This window comes from Schistocerca cancellata, chromosome 1 (assembly GCF_023864275.1).
Source record: "Schistocerca cancellata isolate TAMUIC-IGC-003103 chromosome 1, iqSchCanc2.1, whole genome shotgun sequence".
Taxonomy (NCBI): domain Eukaryota; kingdom Metazoa; phylum Arthropoda; class Insecta; order Orthoptera; family Acrididae; genus Schistocerca; species Schistocerca cancellata.
The window spans coordinates 853036651-853059245 of NC_064626.1; positions in this window are offsets into that span (position 1 = coordinate 853036651).

The following is a 22595-nucleotide window of genomic DNA, read 5'->3' on the forward strand; positions in this document are numbered from 1 at the left end:
ACACCGCGGTTCCTGGTGTGTCCGCTGTGCCGTGCGTGTGATCATTGCTTGTACAGCCCTCTCGCAGTGTCCGGAGCAAGTATGGTGGGTCTGACACACCGGTGTCAATGTGTTCTTTTTTCCATTTCCAGGAGTGTATTTGTTAAAATTTTTTTCGCAATTACAATAACAAAGAAATCAAATGCACACACTTATTGATACAATGTTGGCCGAAAGCTAAAATTTTCTCACAGTCCATAAAGATAGTCCTGATCATCCATCACAGTAAAATTGAAGTGTTTTTTTTTCTCAAGGTCTGAGCAGTAAAAGAAAATGCACATGGAAGTAGTGGATTTCCATGCAATCTTGAAGAAGTAGTGTTGTCCTTCCAAAGGAAAGACAGTGCTAACTCTTGACATGCAGACAGGTATTGGTCCACAACAGAGAAAACCCACAGCAGAGTCAGTCGAAATTTTGAAGAGTATTGGTAGGTAGGTCATCACAGAGCAGACCCACTGTAGTCCTTGTAGAGATTATGGTATTGGTGGGCTACCAGAGGTGCAGACCCACTGCAGTCCTTGTAGAAATAATGGTATTGGTGGATCATCAAAGATGCAGACCCACTGTAGTCCTTGTAGAGACAACCAGCAACCATCTGTTGCGACGGTGTAGGTGCACAATCACCATCGAAGAGTCTTGCGGACAATATAGCAAGTCCATAAACCACCATTTGTGCACTCACAAAATTTTTTTTTTAAATTGTCCTTAGAACCAGCAATGCTGTTATCCAGTCCCTTGCTGAATTATTAACACACGTGCAAACATTATGAGTCCCAACTTCTCACATATTGTCCATATACTATGACCAACAGAAACGTGTGCAGTGAAATGTAACTTACAAGTTACTTAATTTGATGAACTGGTATCAATTACAATTTTATAACATAAGAATACAATAACAAAGGTACAAAATACATCATTAAAAACATAATAATACAGATAACATTTGTAGTAATAAGGGCTTTACAAAAGAATAGAAATAAACATATAAATCAGTGTTACAGGAATTATGACATAAGTAAATACATAAAAGATCAGAATAATTATTGAAACATCAACTTCATGCATGAGTATTAAAACAGAACAGAATTAATAATGTCTAACATTTTTACATAGTAAATAACATATTATTAATGCTAATTATATTTGAGGATAACAGTATTCCTCATCATAGTTCATGTAGCTGAGTATTAGAAAAATTCTACAACATAAGTCTTATCAGATAAACATATAAAGACAGGAAGAACATAAATACACAAGGGTACACAAACACATAGTGGGATAACACAGGGAAAGGACAGGGTTTGTTTTACTGCAGTATTTTGCAAACAAAACTTTCTTTACTTCTCGGAGATTTCCCTTTGTTCTTCATTATTTCCAAAAAGTCCTATCCATACCTGCTTTCTTACTTTTCTCGTATAACCTCTCAGTGCATTTCTTCAAATTCATCGCAACTCATTCTCTTATAGGCTACCCCTTTTAAGCTAACTTAAATCTACTGAGCTCAGATGCATTAACTAAGGGACGAGGCAACACAGCAGCACAAAACAATTAACACAAACAGCAATGACAAAAAAATTGAAATTGGCAAAGCAAGCTACAGTAAATCTAAATTACCAAGAAATGCAACATTACAACTAATATGAGCCAATGTGCAGCAACAAGAAAAATAAATCAGTAGTAAAACTGGCTTAACAGAGTAATACAAAGTGACATTTAGTAGCACTATGCCTGGCAAACGGCAGCAGCAAATGCAATAACTTATATCTAAACATGACAAAGCTCAAGCAGAAAGAATATTACAGCAAAAATAGCCATGTTTAATACCTATGTCACATCTTAACACTAGAATGATCCATCACTGTAACTTGCTCTAGCAGACAAGTTACCAAGTCACTGACAAAAATTATGTATGCAATTCCTGTGAAGTGGAAATGTCTTTTTGTGCTCCCTCATTTGTTTTTGGAGTACATCCATCATAAAGTTATTTTTTTACTGGATCTGTAGGCATAAAATATTTATATTAGTACATCTATAAAATTTTATTTTAACCAATGCTGCAGTGCAGCTAGGAACTAGATATTAAACAAAATAGGCAAAGCAAGGCGTGAAACGTCATTCACTAGCCATATGTCATTTCATAATGCAGTGAACAATCTTCCAACTAGCAAGACAATAGATATGAAATGTTTCTCATCATTTCATTTCAGTAAATATCATAAATTAAGACCTCTACAGTGTAATCATGTTTGCAAGTTTGAGGGTGTCATATTTACGATGCTTTCTACAAAGGAATGTCAATAGCGAGGATAATGGCCTCTTTTTTTTTTTCTTCTCCACCTGCGCCTCTGAAAGGCATGCACTAATGGCTTTTTTCCAGGCGTCTGTCGCGCAGCTGGGTGCCCACGACGCATTACGTGAAGGTAGTCACTTAACTTTCTTACTGAAATATTTACGACAGCATATTCCGCTACAGTGACAGTCTCATATAAAAATATTTCACAGGTCAAGAATTTGCGTTACAAATCTGTAGAAACAAAATCCTATTGATATAACAGTGTCCAAAAAATTTTCGTCGGCATTGTAATACATTCACGCATTTACATACATTTCATAACTCCTAAAGTACGATTCTTGGTTTCCAACAACCTTTTTCACAAACCAGACTCCCTAACCACTACTCATTATTCCTTACCTTATTCGTCGACACTTCTTCAATATTTCATCATAACAGATACGTACCATAATCAAATAACTCATATAGCATCAGCTTATTGATCATAAACATACCACAACAGCATAATACACATAGTCATCGTAATAATAACATCATAACACCTCAGTCAACTCTCAAAATCGTCGTAGCTTCCTCCAATAATTTCAAAACCTAAAAAAAATTCTCTGCTCAAGTCAAAAGTGTCATCTGCCTCAAACGTACTTCAAAAATCGTGATCCCATACCAAATATATCATTCAAAGCTCTCATAATATCACAATGGATTCGAAAAAATGTGAACAGTTCACAAAGTACAGACAAAATACAATTTCGTAAGTGTGAAGTTACCCGACTGTGTAATTGCGTAAACATGTGTCACTGATGTAGTAAAAAAAATGTTTATCTCTCAGTTAAATGATCAGATAGCTGTGTAATTTGTGTGTTAGAGAAATATGGTACCGATGTGTAAAGTTGTGCCAGCCGAAGTGGCCGTGCGGTTAAAGGTGCTGCAGTCTGGAACCGCAAGACCGCTACGGTCGCAGGTTCGAATCCTGCCTCGGGCATGGATGTTTGTGATGGCCTTAGGTTAATTAGGTTTAACTAGTTCTGTATTCTAGGGGACTAATGACCTCAGCAGTTGAGTCCCATAGTGCTCAGAGCCATTTTGTAAAGTTGTATAAGCAAATACCATATTAGCTAGGGCTCCTTGTGCTTGCCAAACACATGGTACGCAAAGTAGGCGTGAACCCCCTGAGGATTAATGTAATTATAACCTTAGGTGTTACACATTACAGCAATGGAATGAAATGTATCACGGAATACCTTTGTATCATTGTACTTCAAATATCTTTAAAAATAAACGTTTTAAGTACAAAATTAATCACTCAAATACGTGTACTGTAGCGCTAAACTGTGCGTCATGTTGTAAGATAATATCTGTGGAAGTCTCGTAGTTATCGTCCTCCGAAAGCTAATTCTGCAGAAGTCAATGTACTTATCTCATGATAAACAAAAGTGAAATGCTTTGCGTATAGATATCTTAGTTATTACGCTTATTGTTGTGATTAAGATAGTACTATGCTGTAACGTATTGTTGTGCTACGGAAAAGGCTGTCTCCTTGTAGCTATACCACAACAGTTACAACTAAAACATGTTTTACTTTCCAGAATAATTCAGAAAAACTGTGCACATATAAAACAGATACACCGCAAAAGCAACACTGTAAATTGTCACTCATTAGTAACGTCGTGATAAAATCGTGTAGCTGTCACATAAACTAACCACTGTGTCATCTGGTATCTCACAGAAAGTACTTTAAATCCAGAATGTATCTTCAAGTAAACCAAAATGTTGCATTAAAATCTCATTAGCAGTACCAGTATATGTCCTAAGTATGTAAGCCTGATAGTCGTTACGTAATCATGCAACTAACAAGCAAGAATGTACACACACAATAACACTGTGTCGTCTGTTCACTATAACAATGCATTCGTAATTTCTGTTTAAAAATGTTCCCTAGGTTCTAGACTGGATACTTAACTTCAAACATTGTTGCATGTTAACAGTTTCTTAAGTCTGAAAAAGCATACTAGAAATGTGAAAAGTTTAATGGCAAAGACAAAGTTAAAAAGCAGATTATCTTTCAATAAACGGTTTTACATGTGAAATGTGGTGTAAACCTTTATTCTTCCTAGTACGCAGAGTTTCAACTTCAACGCAATTATCATGTGGTATACGTCGGATTCTGTAAGGTCCATTGTAAACTAGAAAGAATTTGTGACTCAAGTGTTTCTTCTTATGTGACAATGAATGAGCTTTAATGAGAACTTTCTGACCAATATATAATTTCTTTGCATTTGCATTGTCATGTAGTTTTCTCCTTTTGTCTGCTGCAGATTTTATATTTTTAATAGCTAAATCAATTACGTCTTTGTGTCGAAGTTTACGTGTATTCGGAAAAGGTACAATCTCTCTGATTCTGTTCGGTGGTTCTTCATTCTTTTGTACAAGAGTAGGTGGTAAAGCAGTGGAGTCGCGAGGCATTTCATTCAGCAGGTTTTGAAATAAGTGTAAATATATGTCCCAATGCTGATGTTTTCTGTGACAATAAAGTCTGCAAAGCTTATTGATTTCTTTCATAATCCGTTCAGACGGGTTACAATGTGGTGAGTACAATGAAATAAAAACAGGTTTGATTTTATGATTCCGAAGCATGCGGGACCAAACAGCAGATCTGAATAGCGGTCCGTTATCTGAAATGACTTTACTAACGTGTCCAACTTCACGTAAGAAATTTTTAACAAAGGCGTTGGATACAGACCGTCCAGTGGCTTTACGTAACAGAGTGAAAAAAACAAATTTTGAAGTAAGTTCAACAGCAACTAGAACGTACGAAAATCCATTTGATGTTCTGACAAGGGGTCCCAAGAGATCAACAGCAGCAAATTCTTTTAATTTAGAAGGAATGATAGGTAACAACGGAGCACGATGTGAGATAGTAGATGGTTTCACCTTTTGACAAAGTTTACAAATAGACAAGACTCTTCGAATTCTCTTTCCCATATCGTTAAAATAACAAGTCGTTCGAAGAATATGATAACATTTTCGTGGACCAAAATGTGCGTAGCTGAAATGAATGTACCAAATGAGCTTATTAACAAAATCGTCTGGAATGCAAAGTACCCATAGCTTGTCATCAATACTGCAGCGTTTGAAGAGTATGTTGTTTCTAACCAGGTAATAATGCCGAATCTGAGAGTGCGGCTTTTCGTGCTATTTACTTTTGTGTCTTTCCAAATCGGATCTTTATCCTGTTCATGATCAATGTCCTTTAAAGATGTGGTGATGAAGTTTTCAAAGGCGACTTTCTGAATGTAAAGAATACTGAAATTTTTCTCGAGGTTGCCTTCTGTGTTACTTTTCTCAAGCCCAGCCGGTGCGCGTGACAGTATGTCCGCAACAATGTTCTCCTTGCCGGGAATGTAGACTATTGTGAAGCGGAATTCTTTTAGAAACAATGCCCAACGTTTTAACCTGTCATGATTTAATTTCGAAGACATAAGAAATTGTAATGCACGATGATCACTGTATACTTTTACGTGCTTACCAGAAAGAAAGAAACGGAATTTGTTAAATGCCCAAACGATAGCTAAGGCTTCTAACTCACTAACGGAATAATTTTTTTCAGATTTTGTTAGCACTCGGCTAGCAAAAGCAATGGTTTTCTGAACAGTAGTGTCATTTTCTATGGCTTCTTGGAATAAGTGGGCACCAAGACCGACTTTAGAAGAATCCGTGCTAAGGCAAAAATTTTGTGAGAGATCTGGATGAGCTAGTATTGGCGCGTTAAGTAACGATTCTTTCAAAGAATTCAATTCCAACTGTGCTTGTTCGTCCCAGTTCCAAATAGTATTTTTTCCAGTGAGAGAACAAAGTTTTGGTGTAACTAGAATTTGCATATTCAGAAAACGACGGTAAAAATTTACGAGACCTAGTAAACTGCGGACTTGTCTGTTTGTGGATGGAACTGGAATGACTCTGATTGCTGCCAACTTTTAAGGATCCGGCTGAATGCCTTCAGAAGAAATAATATGTCCCAAAAATCTCACCTTTGACCTACCGAATTCAGACTTTTCCAAGTTAACTGTAATTCCAGATTCTGCAAAAATACGTAAAAAACTGTTGAGGATGGGATTATGTTGTTCCCATGAGGCTTCTGCTATTACAATATCATTCACATATAAGGTGATGTGATGTTTTAAGAAATCAGGTAATATGGAATTTAGCCCGCGAATGAACGCTGCCGAAGAAATGTTCAAACCAAAAGGAAGTTTCCGAAATTGATAGCAAACGCCGAAGCAGAGAAAAGCTGTGTATTTTCTACATTCTGGATGAATTTCGATCTGATAAAAGCTGGATCTGAGATCAATAGGAGGCAACACTTTTACACCACTAAAATTTTGAAGAAATTCTTCCATCGTCTGCGGCCTGTCTGTTTCAGGAATGATGATAGTATTGATTTGTCTCGAATCTAAGACAAGCCTGATCGATCCATTTTTCTTCTCAACAACATGTAATGGATTGTTGTATGAGCTTACTGCAGGCTCAATAATGCCCTCATTAAGCATAGATTGTATTTCTGTTCTAACACGGTCCCTATAATGCGCCAGAATTACGTATGGTGTAACACAAAATTTAGTATGCTCACGAACACGAAATTGGTATTGAAATCCCTTAATTGTTCCTGTTTTGTGAGTAAAAACTGTGGAATGTGCTTGTAAACTCTCAAAAAGGTCTTGCCTATCAGTGTCATTACAATTCTCAATTGTTTGAATTTTATTCTGAATTAACTCATTAGTATCAAATGCGCCATCGATATCCCTGTCAGTACTTGCAGAGTGATTGTTAGTGTCTAGTTCCGTAGAAAATTCCGAACTGTTGTCTAACAGAAGGTAAAGCCGATTAATTTCCTCGTCATGGTTTGAGAGCCAATCTTCAAATTTCAAAGCTATTGACTTACCTTCTTTCTCTAAACTTATTTCAGCATTGTGAAAGTTTAAGATTGCTTTGTATTTATTCAAAAAGTCTACTCCCAATATAATTTCCGTCGACAATAATGGAACAATAAGAAAGTTCATAGAGAAGCTGTGGCTTTGACAAAAGAATTCTAAGTTGGTTTGTTGGCGCACATCTACACTTTTTCCAAAGATTGCACCTTGTAATTTAATCTTACGTAACGGAAGTGTGGGACAATCGTTCGATTTGTTGCATTTGCTAAAGGCTGTTTCACTAATTACTGAAATGGCACTGCCAGAGTCAAGTACTGCCGTAAATTTTACGTCATTTGCTGTAATGTGAATCACAGGATATGCAATGTTGTTATGTTTTACGTCGTGCCCCTGGAGTAAGATGTCCCTAATGTCTTCCATTTTTACGTAATTACTAGCTACAGCAGCTGTGTCGTCAGTTTCATAAGTACGTTTTGTGGCTGCCAGCAGTATGAGTCATTGCCTATTGTGTCTTTGTTGGTGACCTAACTTCTACAAATTCACCTTGTCGAGAGGGCCCTGCTCTGCTTGAATCCCACCAGTTCTGATGCAATTCAGCTCTGTCATTACGATCATATCGCCTGTCGTCATGTTGGTAGATTCCATAGTTTCTTTCTTGTCGGTCACGTGGTGGAGAATTTCTCCCTGAATCGTAACTGCGCGCTGGACCGTTGCGTCTAAAGTTATTCTGTCTCCCTTGATAATAATTATTTTGGTTCCCAAATTGTCTGTTTCTCTGATTGTCTCTGTGATAGTCACTACAGCGGAGAGGTGATCTTTCCCTGTAATTATTACTACTCTGTCAACGGTTGTCATATGTGTGGTGTCTATTTTGGTCACGATTTGTGTTGTGAGAATAGCCTTGTCGTGTCCAGTTATTATTTCTTTCATCGCGGAACTGCGACGGATGTGACCTGTAATTGTTGTGTTCCTGTTTTCGCGTTCTGCGATTGTCAGTGTCAATTTCTAATTCTTGTAAGAGTCCCTGAAAAGCTTCAATGTCGTCTTTGCAACGTCCTGCCAAAATAATATGTCGTAAATTTTCAGGCAGTTTGATTAAGCAAATGCGGATGAGTTCTGAGGGGCTGTATGGATTTGACATGTACTGATTCTTGTGCAACATGTCTTCAAAATATTTTACAAGACTGGAAAATTCAGATTGTTCGAAATGTTTCATCATTATGATGCTGTTTTACTCGGTCTTGTGTAGCTTGAGACCAATATGCTGAGAGGAAGGCATGGTAAAATTCTCCTTCACTGTGACAATCGTGAATGAACGATCGCATTATTACAGATGGTTCATTCTCTAAATAGCCACACATAAATTCTAATCTGTGCTCTAATGACCAGTTGGGAGGAAAACAATGAGAGAATTGATGGAGCCACGCTTGTGGATGAATGTCGTTGCCAGAATTCTTAAATGTTTTAAATTTACGTGTAGTAATGAACAGCTTATAGTCAAAATCATCATGTCGGCGAGTCGCATATCGGTCATTGTTACTTCGTTTCGGCGGCTCCATTTCAAAATTCGGTGCACCTTGCCAATTTCTTTCATAATTTCCGAAATGCGCTGTGTTATTGTTTTGTGGCTGTTCCGTATTTCTATGTCCCTCTTCCCGTATTGGGGCGCGACTGTCCTCTGAAATACGTAATTCCTGTATTACCTGTGTCAGCTGATCTTGTACTTCCCGGATTTCTCTTTGGTGTTGCGTATTAATTTGATTCTGATTTTGTTTGAATTTCTTAATTTCTTCGCACTCTTCTGTGTCATTAAAGACTACCAGTTTTGTGTCATTCAGATTATCAACTACCTTCGTAGATAAATTATTTAGCTGATCCGAAAGTTCAACTACTTCCTCTGATAATGAACTTATTTCCTCCATGTGTCTTTCTGAACCAATTTTCAGAGTATCTACTGTGTCCTTCAAGTTTTCCTGAGTTTTTGCAAGTTGCGTAACCGAATCGTCAGATGCAACTGAGTCAACTTTAGCTTGCAAGATCTCATGATTTTCATGAACAATAGTTTGCAGTTCTTTTATGGCTGCTTCGTGATTCTGTAATGCATTTTCATGACGCGAAAAAATAGATTGAAAATGCTCACAAATTTGTGTTTTTATGTCATTACAGACTTTTTGACATTTCGATTCAATGTTATGTAACTCAGTAGTTAAATCTTCATGTGTTTGTTCAAGCGTGGTGTCTAACTTCCGAAGATTTTGTTCCATTGTGTCTAACTTTTGAAGCTTTTGCTGTGTTTGTCTCTGATTTTGTCCCACTGTGTCTAACTTTCGAAGATTTTGTTCCATTGTGTCTAACTTTTGAAGCTTTTGCTGTGTTTGTCCCATTTGTTGTATTAATTGTAATAACAATGCACTGGTGTCTGAAACATGTTCCTCAGTGCTTTTCGGCAGTGAATTTGAACCGGCAACATTCACATTTTGACAAGCAGAAAATGTGTCTTGGCTTATTTGAGAAGACGGTGAGGACCCAAAACCTGAATCTACAGTATTTGCGAGATTGTGTCCTGTCATTTCGGATTCCTGAGGCGAGCTATTGCCGACCGATCGATCGATAATGCTTTCCTGTTCACTAATTGTTTCACTGTCTTCGCCATTATTTGCCGCCCACTCCATTTCCCCATGCACAGTTACCAAATTACTAGTCTGAACATTAGTTAATTCATTACACGGTGGCGCTAACACACTGCTTTCGTCTTCACTGTCATTTCTCAGTTTACTTTGGAGCCTAGTATTACGTTTTTCACACGCCATTATTATCACAATATATCACATGACAACACAGAAAAGCACGATTTGAAGAGCAAAATAAGAAAACACATTAACATAGCACTGCAAATAATATCTAGTTAATTGCAAGCGCAGCTGCGAAATACTTGGTGCAAATCTACATGCATGCCACAACTGTTTTACTGTACAACAATGAAAAACTACAACTACAAAGGAAATTCTCTCTATGATTACGCGCTAGCAATAAACTATAGCTACACTAATTACACAAACTACAAGAAAAAAATCAGAAGATTCCAGTGAGGTATCCTCGGCTAAGGGTCGACATATGAAACGTCCCCTTAGAAAAATTGTACATGACTGTCCTTAAACTGACACACAATATTTTTAGCGCAACGCAATCTGACTTTCAAAAATCCCTACAAAAGAATGGCCCTGACTAACATTAACCTATACCTTTCACAAATCACTTACCTCACAAAAATCTTCGTTACTCGAACTACTGCAATACAGCGAGCGCCACTACTGCCAGCTAAATAAAAGATTCAAACTACGGAAGGCACTAACTACTGATCGGCATAGTTAGCAAATGAAAGATTTTAATAGAGAACAAACAATATATTTACTTTAATAGTGTTGAAAAATCATAATATACATAGCAGTTCATGACATCCAGTCTTACAAATTTCACAACTCCGCCGTTTCTCTCCCCACATCCACCCCTGCTGGCGGCTCACCTCCAACTGCCCAACGCTATGCGCTGTTCACATCCAGCTGCCCAACACTACAATGGCAGACAACAATGCAAACTAGCCACAGACTGCAAACAGCACAGCCAGTGATTTTCGTACAGAGCGCTACGTGGCGTTACCAATAAGAAAACCTAAACAGCCTACTTACACACTGTCATCAGTGATTTCACCGTTGTTATCGCGCAGTGAAGGTATTGATTGCGTCTTGCCACTGGTGTGCTTTAAGTATGACCAGAATCTCTTTCGGTTTTCTGCGAGATTCTGAGACACAATTTCGTAGTGGAAATTATTGGAAATTATTAAAAGCATCTCGCATTGAAGTACGTGCTACATTTCGAACTTCTGTAAATCTTTTCCAGTCTTGGGGATTTTGCGTTCTTTTAAATTTGGCATGCTTTTTTCGTTTCTTCCGCAACAGCGATCTGACCCGATTTGTGTACCATAGGGAACAGTACCATCACTTATTAATTTATGTGATATATGTCTCTCAATTGCTGTCGATACTATCTCTTTGAAATCATTCCATATCTTTTCTACGCTTACATGATCAGATCGGAAGGAATGGTGACTGTCTCTTAAAAAGGCGTTAAGATCATTTTAATCAGGTTTTTAAATAGATATACTTTGCGTTTCTTTTTGATGTATTCAGCCCAGCAGCAACTGCCTTCTAGTCGCTAATCCCTGTGTTCTTCATGATACTTCCTATTTTTCCAGGATTATTTACCGCTAAGAGGTCAAGTATGCTTTTGCAACCATTTACGCTTCGAGTGGGCTCATGAACTAATTGTTCAAAATAATTCTCTTACTTTATGTTAATTTTCTTACTTTATTATGATGATCATATCCCCATATATAGGCTGGTGACAATAAAATACACTCCTGGAAATGGAAAAAAGAACACATTGACACCGGTGTGTCAGACCCACCATACTTGCTCCGGACACTGCGAGAGGGCTGTACAAGCAATGAACACACGCACGGCACAGCGGACACACCAGGAACCGCGGTGTTGGCCGTCGAATGGCGCTAGCTGCGCAGCATTTGTGCACCGCCGCCGTCAGTGTCAGCCAGTTTGCCGTGGCATACGGAGCTCCATCGCAGTCTTTAACACTGGTAGCATGCCGCGACAGCGTGGACGTGAACCGTATGTGCAGTTGACGGACTTTGAGCGAGGGCGTATAGTGGGCATGCGGGAGGCCGGGTGGACGTACCGCCGAATTGCTCAACACGTGGGGCGTGAGGTCTCCACAGTACATCGATGTTGTCGCCAGTGGTCGGCGGAAGGTGCACGTGCCCGTCGACCTGGGACCGGACCGCAGCGACGCACGGATGCACGCCAAGACCGTAGGATCCTACGCAGTGCCGTAGGGGACCGCACCGCCACTTCCCAGCAAATTAGGGACACTTGCTCCTGGGGTATCGGCGAGGACCATTCGCAACCGTCTCCATGAAGCTGGGCTACGGTCCCGCACACCGTTAGGCCGTCTTCCGCTCACGCCCCAACATCGTGCAGCCCGCCTCTAGTGGTGTCGCGACAGGCGTGAATGGAGGGACGAATGGAGACGTGTCGTCTTCAGCGATGAGAGTTGCTTCTGCCTTGGTGCCAATGATGGTCGTATGCGTGTTTGGCGCCGTGCAGGTGAGCGCCACAATCAGGACTGCATACGACCGAGGCACACAGGGCCAACACCCGGAATCATGGTGTGGGGAGCGATCTCCTACACTGGCCGTACACCACTGGTGATCGTCGAGGGGACACTGAATAGTGCACGGTACATGCAAACCGTCATCGAACCCATCGTTCTACCATTCCTAGACCGGCAAGGGAACTTGCTGTTCCAACAGGACAATGCACGTCCGCATGTATCCCGTGCCACCCAACGTGCTCTAGAAGGTGTACGTCAACTACCCTGGCCAGCAAGATCTCCGGATCTGTCCCCCATTGAGCATGTTTGGGACTGGATGAAGCGTCGTCTCACGCGGTCTGCATGTCCAGCACGAATGCTGGTCCAACTGAGGCGCCAGGTGGAAATGGCATGGCAAGCCGTTCCACAGGACTATATCCAGCATCTCTACGATCGTCTCCATGGGAGAATAGCAGCCTGCATTGCTGCGAAAGGTGGATATACACTGTACTAGTGCCGACATTGTGCATGCTCTGTTGCCTGTGTCGATGTGCCTGTGGTTCTGTCAGTGTGATCATGTGATGTATCTGACCCCAGGAATGTGTCAATAAAGTTTCCCCTTCCTGGGACAATGAATTCACGGTGTTCTTATTTCAATTTCCAGGAGTGTATTTTCACGTTCAGAAGAGAAAGCTGGTGACATATTTCGTGAAAACATCACACCGCAAATTGAAACGGCTCTGTTTTAATGATTTCCATCCACATTTGCTCATCATATCCGTGATACTCTCGGCCCTATTTCACGATAATACAAAACACGCTGCCCTTCTTTGAACTTTTCTCGTGTCCTCCTTCAATCCTACCTGATAAGCATACCATACAGCACGGCAGTACTACAGCAGAGGACGAACAAGCGTCCTTTACTAGACCCTCTAAGTGTTCTTCCAGTAAAACGTAGTCTTTGTTTTGCTTTTCCCACAACATTATCTATGTGATCGCTCCAAGTTAAGTTGTTCATAATTGTAATTCCTACGTATTTAGTCAAATTGACAGTCTTTGTATGACTTACTGTGTAATCGAAATTTAACGGATTTCTTTTTGTACTCATGTGAACGACCACACACTCTTCTTTATTTAGCAACAATTGCCACTTATAGCACCATTCAGATTCGTGTCTAAGTAATTTGCAATTGAAAACAAGGGTGTGGCAATGTGGCCATGTCCATGTTTCTGGGAAAATGCATTAATTCCAATTTTTAACTATCTCTCCTTGTATAGACTAAGTTGGCACTAAATGCCAAAAATATTTTTCGAGTCAGCTTTTTTTCTTTTTTTCAATGTAATGATTTTAGAATGTTCTGAAAGGATCAATAACAATGCTATCCAACAGCAGTGTGTTTTCGCACTTGCCATGGGCATGGTTCAGGTTTGGCAGCCATTCATTCTGTTAGATGTTCTCAGTGCACTGAAGTTGCCGCACATGTTGTGAAGGGGATTTTCGATGCGGCTTGTGTGGAGGAAAAACGGTGGTAATGGTCTGCAAAGCCTGCGACAGGATATTCTTGTGCAAGAGACTCATATAAATCAACGGATGTTCAGTATTCCAGGAGAAGCTGTGATGGTAACTGCTTGTTGCTGCCAACAACCAATGTCACTGCCCCCACATCACGCCGTTTACAACACGTACGAGGGGTGTTCAAGTAAGTAATGCAATACTTTATCATTCTCGGTCAATTTCGGCTGAAAAAAGATGCAGAATTTGCTATGGAACATCGTGGAATATTCCCGCTTCACCCATTATGGTTTCATGAATTCCGTTAGGTGGCGGCGCTATATGTAGCCTTTAAAATGGCGTCTGTAAAGAATGTGCGTTCCAAACGAAGAGCTGCCATTGAGTTTGTTTTGGTGGAAACCCAGAGCACCGCAGATATTCATAGGCGGTTTCAGAATATCTATGGAGACCTGGCAGTAAACAAAAGCACGGTGAGTCATTGGGAGAGGCGTCTGTCATTATCGTGCCGCTCGGCCGCACACATCTATTACTCCTGCAAATTTTGGTATGTGCGTACACTCTCTTTAAAGATAATCTATAGATAACACTTAAACACTTTTCTGCACAACTAGAAGTCTCTGTTGACAGTGCTGACATACTCGCCCTCCAGTTGGGGTACTCAATGGTGTGTGCTCGCTGTGTTGCTCGCAGTCGAACAGAAGACCATAAAGTGCAACAAAGAACCATCTGTGCGCAATTGCTTGCGCGTTACGAGGCTGAGCGTGACAATCTTTTGTTGGATATCGTCACAGGCGATGAAACACGGAGTCAGCACTTCGAACCGGAAACAAAACGGCAATCCATGAAGTGGCGCCACGCCACCTCTCCTCCAAACAAAAGCCTCACGCTCAACCGGTAAAGACATGGTGACGGTATTCTGGGACTCTGAACGGGTTATTCCGTTTGGTGTACTCCGTCATGGTGCAACTACCAAATCTTAAGTGTACTGTACGGCTCTCAGGAAAATCGAAGAAACCTCTTCGTCGTGTTCCTTGCCACAAAAAATGCAAACGAACCTCTCCTTCGCCGTGACAAAGCAACGTCCCACAGAAATCTGTGTCCCCGAGAGGAGCTCTCGAAACTTCACTGGACTCTTCTTCCTCAACCACTCTACAGACCGAATCTCGCACCTTCCGACTTCCATCTGTTTGGCAACTCCACGGGAAACATTACGTGAATGATGGGGCATTTACTGATGCAACAAGATGTCGGCCAGTAGAGAGGTATCATGCGGTCATGCAGGCATTTCCAGTAAGGTGTTGTAAGAACATCCCATTGAACGGAGATTATGTTGAAAAATACGGTTTTGAAGCCCAAAGAGTTGGGAATACCATGGCATACTGGAATCCTGTACTGTAATCCTGAATGAAACGGACCTGCTTACATAAAAAAGTATTACATTACTTATTAAATGAACCTCGTAGTATCACGACCTCCTAAGGTTCTGGATGTGTATGTGTGCGGTGCGCCCTCGCAGTGCCTCTAATGACTTTCTCCTTCTCCTTCTTCTTCTTCTTACTCCTCCTCTTCCTTCTCCTTCTGGAAGCGCAACGATAGACGTCGACCGTTTTCCGATGGTTATTTCTGAGCCAGGATGTGAGAGTTGTGTCGGCAAAAGAGTGGTCAGTTCCTTATTCTGCCGCAGCTAGTTATTTGGCACTGCTCTCTCGCGTAATTGTCAACAGCCTATCTTTTATTATCGGAAACTCACTGAAGAACAGTCACTCCGAGACCACAATAATCTGGAGCACAAACGCTTAGCCCCATTCCGTCTACTTCCATTCCGACTGACGACCGCCACCAGATTTCGTTACTTTCAGCAGAACGTCGTAGTATCATTGACGTACAGGTGTCGCTGCTTTTACTCGACGTGAGCTACTATGCAGAGCTTCGGCCGAAAACCGACGTCGCCAGTCACGTGATATGAAATCACCCCAACCAATGCTTCAATCGCGCTCTCATGGATTTAGTACTCTCTCTGTCTCTAGCACGATAAGATTTGCTCATGCACTGTCTCCAAGCGCAGAACTAGTGCCGGTCCTGTTTAAATACTTTTGTAACCTTTTAGTCGAGTCTTGTGGTACCCCCTTCCTTTTAGTGCTTTACGTGAGCTATTGCACTTGTAAGTAGGCTGTTTAGGTTCTTATATTGGTAACGCCGCCGCCACGTAGCGCTCTCTGTATGAAAATCACTGGCTGTGCTGTGTGCAGTCTTTGGCTAGTTTGCATTGTTGTCTGCCATTGTAGTGTTGGGCAGCTGGATGTGAACAGCGCGTAGCGTTGCGCAGTTGGAGGTGAGCCGCCAGCAGTGGTGGATGTGGGGAGAGAAACGGCGGAGTTTTGAAATTTGTAATACTGGATGGCATGAACTGCTATATATATTATGATTATTAAGGTAAATACATTGCTTGTTCTCTATTAAAATCTTTCATTTGCTAACTATGCCTATCAGTAGTTAGTGCCTTCCGTAGTTTGAATCTTTTATATAGCTGGCAGTAGTGGCGCTCGCTGTATTGCAGTAGTTCGAGTAATGAAGATTTTTGTGAGGTAAGTGATTTGTGAAAGGTATAGGTTAATGTTAGTCAGGGCCATTCTTTTGTAGGGATTTTTGAAAGTCAGATTGCGTTGCGCTAAAAATATTGTGTGTCAGTTTAAACACAGTCATGTATAATTTTTCTAAGGGGACGTTCCATATGTCGACCCTTAGCCGAGGATACCTCACTGGAATCTTCTGATATTTTCTTGTAGTTTGTGTAATTAGTGTAGATTTTGTTTATTGCTAGCACGTAATTGTAGAGAGAATATCCTTTGTAGTTGCAGTCTTTCATTGTTGTACAGTAAAACAGTTGTGGCACGTATGTAAATTTGCACCAAGTATTTCGCAGCTGCGCTTGCAATTAACTAGATATTATTTTCAGTGCTATGTTAATGTGTTCTCTTATTTTTGCTCTTCAAATTGTGTTTTTCTGTGTTATCGTGTGAAACATTGTGACAATAATGGCGTGTGAAAAACGTAATACTAGGCTCCAAAGTAAACTGAGAAATAACAGTGAAGACGAAAGCAGTGTGTTAACGCCACCATGTAATGAATTAACAAATATTCAAAGTAGTAATTTGGTAACTGTGCATAGGGAAATGGAGCGGGCGTCAAATAATGGTGTAGGCAGTGAAACAATTAGTGAACAGGGAAGCATTATCGATCGATCGGTCGGCAACAGCTCGCCTCAGGATTCCGAAATGACAGGACACAATTTTGCATATACCGTAAATTCAGGTTTTGCGTCCTCACCGTTTTCTCAAATAAATCAAGACACATTTTCTGCTTTTCAAAATGCGAATATTGCCGGTTCAAATGCACTGCCGAATAGCACTGAGGAACATGTTTCCGACATCAGTGCACTATTATTACAGTTAATGCAACAAATGGGACAAAGGCTACAAAAGTTAGACACAATGCTAGAAGAAAATCAGAAACAAATGGGACAAAATCTTCAAAAGTTAGACGCAATGGAACAAAATCTTCAAAAGTTAGACACAATGGAACAAAATCAGAGACAAACACAGCAAAAGCTTCAAAAGTTAGACACAATGGAACAAAATCAGAGACAAACACAGCAAAAGCTTCAAAAGTTAGACACAATGGAACAAAATCAGAGACAAACACAGCAACAGTTAGACACAATGGAACAAAATCAGAGACAAACACAGCAAAAGCTTCAAAAGTTAGACACCACACTTGAACAAACACGTGAAGATTTAACTACTGAGTTACATAACACTGAATCGAAATGTCAAAAAGTCTGTAATGACGTAAAAACACAAATTTGTGAGCATTTTCAACCTATTTTTTCGCGGCATGAAAATGCATTACAGAATCACGAAGCAGCCATAAAAGAAATACAAACCATTGTTCATGAAAATCATGAGACCTTGTGGGCTAAAATTGACTCAGTTGCATCTACTGATTCGGTTACACAACTTGCAAAAACTCAGGAAAACTTAAAGGACACAGTAGATTCGATTTCAACACAAATGGACACTCTGAAACTTGGTTCAGAAAAACACACTGAGGAAATGTGTTCATTATCGGAGAAAGTAGCCGAACTTTCGGATCAGGTCACTAACTTATCTACAAAGGTAGATGATGATCTGAATGACACAAGACCCGTAGCCTTCACTGACACAGAAGAGTATGAACAAATTAGAAAATTCAAACAAAATCAAAATCAAATCATTACACAGTACAAAAGAGAAATCCGGGAAGTACAAGATCAGTTGACGCAGGTAATACAAGAATTACATATTTCAGAGGACACTCGCGCTCCAGTATGGGAAGAGGGACATAGAAATACGGAACAACCACAAAAAAAGAACACAGGACACTTTGGAAATTATGAAAGAAATTGGCAAGGCGCATTGGATTTTGAGATGGAACCGCCAAAACGAAGTAACAATGAGCGATGTGCGACTCGTCGACACGATGATTTCGACTATAAGCTGTTCATTACTACACGTAAATTCAAAACATTTAAGAATTCTGACAATGAGATTCATCCACAAGCATAGCTTCATCAATTCTCTCATTGTTTCCCTCCCAACTGGTCATTAGAACACAGATTAGAATTTATGTGTGGCTACTTAGAGAATGAACCAGCTGTAAGAATGCGATCGGTCATTCACGATTGCCACAGTGAAGGAGAATTTTACCATGCCTTCCTCTCAGCATATTGGTCTCAAGCCACACAAGACCGAGTAAAACATGGCATCATAATGATGAAACATTTCGAACAATCTGATTTTCCAGTCTTGTGAAATATTTTGAAGACATGTTGCACAAAAATCAGTACCTGTCAAACCCATACAGCCCCTCAGAACTCATCCGCATTTGCTTAATCAAATTGCCTGAACATTTACGACATATTATTTTGGCAGGGCGTTGCAAAGACGACATTGAAGCTTTTCAGGGACTCTTACAAGAATTAGAAATTGACACTGACAATCGTGGAACGCGAAAACAGGAACACAACAATTACAGGTCACATCCGTCGCAATTCTGCGATGAAAGAAATAATAACTGGACGCGACAAGGCAATTCTCACAACACAAATTGTGACCAAAATAGACACCACACATATGACAACCGTTGTCAGAGTAGTAATAATTACAGGGAAAGATCACCTCTCCGCAGTAATGACTATCACAGAGACAATCAGAGAAACAGACAGTATGGGAACCAAAATAATTATTATAAAGGGAGACAGAATAACTTGAGATGCAACGGTCCAGCGCGCAGTTACGATTGAGGGAGAAATTCTCCACCACGTGACCGACAAGAAAGAAACTATGGAACTACCGATATGACGACAGACGATATAATCATAACGACAGACGTGAATTTCATCAGAACTGGCGGGATTCAAACAGAGCAGAGCCCTCTCTTCAAGGTGAATTTGTAGAAGTTAGGTCTCCAAATCCCAATAACGACGCGCACCAACAAAGACACAATAGGGAATGACTGATACCGCTGGCAGCCACAAAACGTACTTATGAAACTGACGACGCAGCTGCCGTAGCTAGTAATTACGTAAAAATGGAAGACATTAGGGACATCTTACTCCAGGAACACGACATAAAACATAACAACATTGCATAGCCTGTGATTCACATTACTGTAAATGACGTAAAATTTACGGCAGTTTTACTGTAATGAATGATCAGGACTGTCTTTATGGACTGTGAGAAAATTTTAGCTTTTGACCAACATTGTATCAATAAGCGTGTGCATATGATATCTTTGTTATTGTAATTATGAAAAATTTTATCAAATCATTATTGGCCACTGCCCAAAACAATTTGTAAAATTTTTTGTGGGGAGCATGGGCTGTTTAGGTTGTTATATTGGTAACGCCGCCGCCACGTAGCGCTCTCTGTATGAAAATCACTGGCTGTGCTGTGTGCAGTCTGTGGCTAGTTTGCATTGTTGTCTGCCATTGTAGTGTTGGGCAGCTGGACGTGAACAGCGCATAGCGTTGTGCAGTTGGAGGTGAGCCGCCAGCAGTGGTGGATGTGGGGAGAGAGATGGCGGAGTTTTGAAATTTGTAATACTGGATGGCATGAATTGCTATATATATTATGATTATTAAGGTAAATACATTGTTTGTTCTCTATTAAAATCTTTCATTTGCTATCTATGCCTATCAGTAGTTAGTGCCTTCCGTAGTTTGAATCTTTTATTTAGCTGGCAGTAGTGGCGCTCGCTGTATTGCAGTAGTTCGAGTAATGAAGATTTTTGTGAGGTAAGTGATTTGTGAAAGGTATAGGTTAATGTTAGTCAGGGCCATTCTTTTGTAGGGATTTTTGAAAGTCAGATTGCGTTGCGCTAAAAATATTGTGTGTCAGTTTAAACACAGTCATGTATAATTTTTCTAAGGGGACGTTTCACACTAAGTATCAGCTAAGACAACATGAAGTATAATAGTAGCAGCACAGCAGTGGGAGAGGAAAAAGTTATTTTTCGTAATAGCTTGTTATACACATCTTCTCTCTAAACGGTGTCAGAGGTCTTCGGAAACAGTACATTATTCCAAACTTTATTATTTATGTAGGGCATACATATCCGATTAGTGAGAAGGGGGAGGGGTCGTTGAAAATATATTACAACCGCCTACATATCTCTCTCGCAGGGATAATGAGTACAAGACTAGATTAATTGCAGCATGCATGGAGGTATTTAAACAATCATTTTTCCCGTGCTTCATAGGTGAATGGAACGGGAAGAAACCCTAATAATTGGTACAACAGGATGTACCCTCCCCCATGCACTTAACAGTGATTTGCAGAGTACAGATGTTTTCGTCAGTTGCTTCATTCAAAAATTAGTCATGTAAGCTGGGAAGACCTGCTCAAAACCACATTTTAATCCAATGCGGACAGCTGATACTCGATACCATCACAGGCCAGTGACTGAAAACAGCTGCAGTTATCAACTAATCTCGATGTAGCCATCTGTAATGATTTAAGATGGAACGACATCATCAATCAAGTAGTGAGAAAGGTATCCTAAGCTTACTTAGATACATAGACCAAAGTGGAGAAAGTTTTAAGAAACACTTTGAATGACATCTTGCCGCATTTAGAGCGACAGCACTCATCCATAGCCACACACTTGCAAGACACAAGCCACAAAATGGATGAAACAGGCAAAATCACCTGTATTCTCCATATTACACAAACAGCAACAAGCTTGATTTACTAGAAGTGCAGTAAATTTATTTACACAAATTCACACAGCGAGCGAATTTGTTGAATTCTGCTGCCATGGGTCACTCAACAAATTTGGTGCTGGACTTTTGTAAAATTATTAGCTATTTTGGATAAATAGCATAATTTGTTATCAGATTTATTCGCATAACTAGTCTCTGACAATAACAGAAACACGTGTGCTCTAACATTAGGATTATTTAAAGCTTGTTCTACCTTCATAGTAAGTAACTTTACGGTGACTTCTTTGCTCACAAACGTCTATAGTTGATTGATTAACATGTGATATTTATACAGTACTGCGTTCGCGAACTATTTGATGTAATTCGCAGCTACACTGGTTTTTTCCAGTTGCGGTTTACCAGCGCCCCTGGAATTATTTTACGTTGTCACATAGATAAGAAAAGCCTCTATCCTTGACGATAATGTATTTTTAGCATAACATTTGTACATTCTCTAGGTAACGCCGTTTTTGTTAAAGTAATCACGTAAGAGATGTTTTAAAAAGTGTAGTAAAACCCAAAACATAGGGTATGAAGTGTCGGGTAATTTCCAAGAATGATTGTCTATCGAAGTTGCGGTGTCCAAACGATACATATCGAATGTGCCATCATAAATCGATCATGCGACTCTGGTGGCGGGCGTTGTGATCAGTTATTTGTGATCGTCATTTTTATCTGTTTCCCATCGTTCCCTTAGTTGCTCTAAATTACATACCTCCACGAATTATTTGTGAGTTGCTAGGGAATTCCAGACGATTTATATGGTTAGTGAGTGGGATGTCTGGTGTTCTTGACGTTTCTTGGGCGGATTCTCTCACATGGAAAAATCTAATTCCATGTTTATCCAGCGTAGTAAGCTGTTCGACTTTTTGTCGCTAATATGGAGTACTAGTGGATGAGGAAAGAAGGCACTGTGTAGACTGTGACCGAGTGAAGTGTGTAAAACTTCGTAAGAACAGTTTCGATGCTGAAATAAAATTTACAGTTTCATTGTGGACAGTGCGGAAAACGAACGAGTATCAGGAAGAATACATGGTTCGACTCTTCCAAATTATCCATCCAGACCACCGTAATGGACTTTCACATGATTCCAACACCGACGACGAGTAAGGTAAGTCGGCTCCTTTGCAATTAAAAGTATTTTTGTAACGCTACTCTTTTGTCGTTGCGGTAGCGACCACCGTAAACATACTCACAACGCCCGCCACCAGAGACGCATGATAGATTTACGATCGCACGTTCGATATGTATAGTTTGGACCCCGCCACTTCGATAGGCAATCATTCTTGGAAATTACTAAATGTCTTATAATGAATTTTTGTGCGAAGGCTGATTTCGTGTGCACATTTATTTGTG